The sequence below is a fragment of the Oncorhynchus mykiss genome, chromosome 18 (assembly GCF_013265735.2).
Source record: "Oncorhynchus mykiss isolate Arlee chromosome 18, USDA_OmykA_1.1, whole genome shotgun sequence".
Taxonomy (NCBI): domain Eukaryota; kingdom Metazoa; phylum Chordata; class Actinopteri; order Salmoniformes; family Salmonidae; genus Oncorhynchus; species Oncorhynchus mykiss.
Genome location: NC_048582.1, coordinates 58143900 through 58146978, shown reverse-complemented (window position 1 = coordinate 58146978; position 3079 = coordinate 58143900).

The window sequence follows — 3079 nt, the reverse complement described above, 5'->3', positions numbered from 1 at the left end:
ATTTGTGGGTTCGATTACAGGCTCAAAATGGCCAGAAACAAAGCACTTTCTTCTGAAACTCATCAGTCTATTCTAGTTCTGAGAAATGAAGGCAATTGCCAAGAAACTGAAGATATCGTACAGCGCTGTGTACTGCTCCCTTCACAGAACAGCGCAAACTGGCTCCAACCAGAATAGAAAGCGGAGTGGGAGGCCCCGGTGCACATCTGAGCAAGAGGACAAGTACATTAGAGTGTCTAGTTTGAGAAACAGAGGCCTCACAAGTCCTCAACTGGCAGCTCATTAAATAGTACCCGCAGAACACCAGTCTCAACATCAGTAGTGAAGAGGTGACGTTTCCAGCTACAATTGTCATTTACAACATTAACAATTTCTACACTGTATTTCTGATCAATTTGATGTTATTTTAATGGACAAAAAAATAGCTTTTCTTTCAAAAACAAGGACATTTCTAAGTGACCCCAAACTTTTAAAAGGTAGTGTATATAATCATAATTTACTTCACAATAAACAAGATGATGGACATAAGTCATATTTGTTATTTATTAGCATAACAGGTTTTTATCTAATAATAATAAATATCAAAATCAAAATCAATGAAAGTTCATTTGATTACAGTTCATTCCATTTGCAGAGAAGCCAAGAGGCACGTAAACCTAGGAACAAAGAGAGAATAGAAAAGCCATTGGGGCAGGAATGGCCTTGTCTGGTACAGTATTACGCTTATAGGAGAGAGTGACGCGTTTCCTCCACTACTTCTGGTTCCATTCTGGAGTCAGAGGTCCATTCATTTCAATGGAGCTTGCGTTTTGACTATAGATAGTGCACGAAAACAATCAATAATTTTGAGGAGGGTAGATATACAGATATTTTGCTCATGGTTTTTAAAGCAATGTGCCACTTCACCATGTTAATTCATCTCAAAGTGCTTTAGAAATGTGTTCCATTGAAATGAATGGCTCTGGAAGTAGACATATGAAGACAGGTTAGATTCACTACTTCTTGTTCTCCCAGTGTACCCAGCCAAGAAAACAGGGGTCGTCCTGAGCACGTATCGACAACGTTCCCATTAGTTCCCTTAAGGGTTTCGCCGCAATGTCCCACTGACATTCTGAGAATGTTTTAAGAATGTTGTGTGATGGTCCGAAGGGTAGTTCCCTGTAAGTTACCAGAACATCACTGAAGATCCTGTCAGGACCATGTTAGGACCTTTTTAGGACGTTCTCAGGACTTTCATTTGACACGTCCTTAGGACGTTGTGTAATGTTCCCAAGGGAAAGTTCTCTGGGGGACCTTTTTCTGGTTATCTGTAAGTTCCCAGGACATCACTGAGGACCATGTCAGGACCTTTTTAGGATGTTCTCAGGAATTTCATTTTACTAGTCCTTAGGATGTTGCATGATGGTCCCAAGGGAAAGTTCTCTGGGGGACCTTTTTGTCGTTCCCAGGTGTGTCCCGTGGACATTTTTAGCAAGTTCTTGGGATGTTGTGTCATGGTCCCCTGGAGATCTTGTTCCCTTAGAGGTTTTTGTTACGTGATGGTCCCATGTGTCCCAAACCATTATAATTAAATAATAATAATACAATAAATAATTATTTTTTTTAAAGGTAAGTGGTAACGCTGTTCAGCAAAAATTATGTACAAATCTTTAATCTAATATGATTAGATTTAACATGATCACTTAGTACTGACTTTCCAATATGACCCCACCTGGGATTTGAACTCAGAACCTCTGGATTTGGGGTATGCTGATCTTTCTGACACAAAGTCCCAAGAACGTCCTAAAAACGTCCTCAGGGTCAACCGGGAACTAGACAAAACCTCCAGGGGACCATGACACAACATCCCAAGAACGTCCTAAAAACTTCCGTTGGGATGTCCCCGGGACCAACCGAGTACTAGACAAAACCTGATGACGTCCTGATGACTTTATGCATCCCGGGGACGTGCTAACGACTCATTCTTGTTTGCAGGGTAGCCTACTCACCAACACAGCCACATTCACCACCACACTACAAAGCTCCCCTCAAACAAAGAGCAACCCTTACCCCTGCAGTCCACGAGGTACAAAAATACATCTTTAGTATCAATACATTCATATCATTTTTCTTCTTCTCTTGGTCTATTGAAACGTGTAAATATTGCCTTTTTATTCTGATTGGTCTCAGACATGGAACTCTGAGGCAGTCTGTTACACAGGAGGATGGTGGCACTTTAATTGGGAGGACGGGCTCGTGTTAATGGTCGGACTGGAATAGATGGAATGGTATCAAATACACCAAACGCGTGGTTTCCATGTGTTTCATGCCATTCCATTCACTCCGTTACAGCCATTATTATGAGCTATCCTCTCCTCAGCAGCCTCCACTGATCTCTTACCAATGGGAGACGTATTGGGAAAATATGCCTAATAGGTCTAATGAGTCATTAACCAATAAACTATTGTGATTGTGCTGCTGGCGTTTAACTACAGGGGTGTCTCTTGCTACTTGTGTCTAAAACTTGCCAATGTTTTTATATCAAAAGACCCCGTCCCTATAAATATGTGTTGATAAATGCCAAGTTCACTAATTAAAGAATGAACTGTGTTTCCTTTAAATAGATAAATGGCAAGCTGGATTTCCATAGAGTGACATGCAGCATGTTAATGTCTCTACAGGCACTACTCAAAGGGCTTAGAGAGGCATGCACACAGGTAGAGAGACAGACAGAAAGACAGACAGGCAGACAGACAGGCAGACAGACAGACAGACAGACAGACAGACAGACAGACAGACAGACAGACAGACAGACAGGCAGACAGACAGACAGACAGACAGACAGACAGACAGACAGACAGACAGACAGACAGACAGACAGACAGACAGACAGACAGACAGACAGACAGACAGACAGACAGACAGACAGACAGACAGACAGACAGAAAGAAAATGACAGAGAGAGAAAGGGAGCGATTTGCGTTGAGAAAGAAAGACTGAGAGTCGCCTCGCTGTGCACAGTATGACAGACAACAGCAGGGGCTGTGTCGCTCCAGGCACACCATGCCTCCCCCCACCCCCCGAGGGACCACCACGAAAG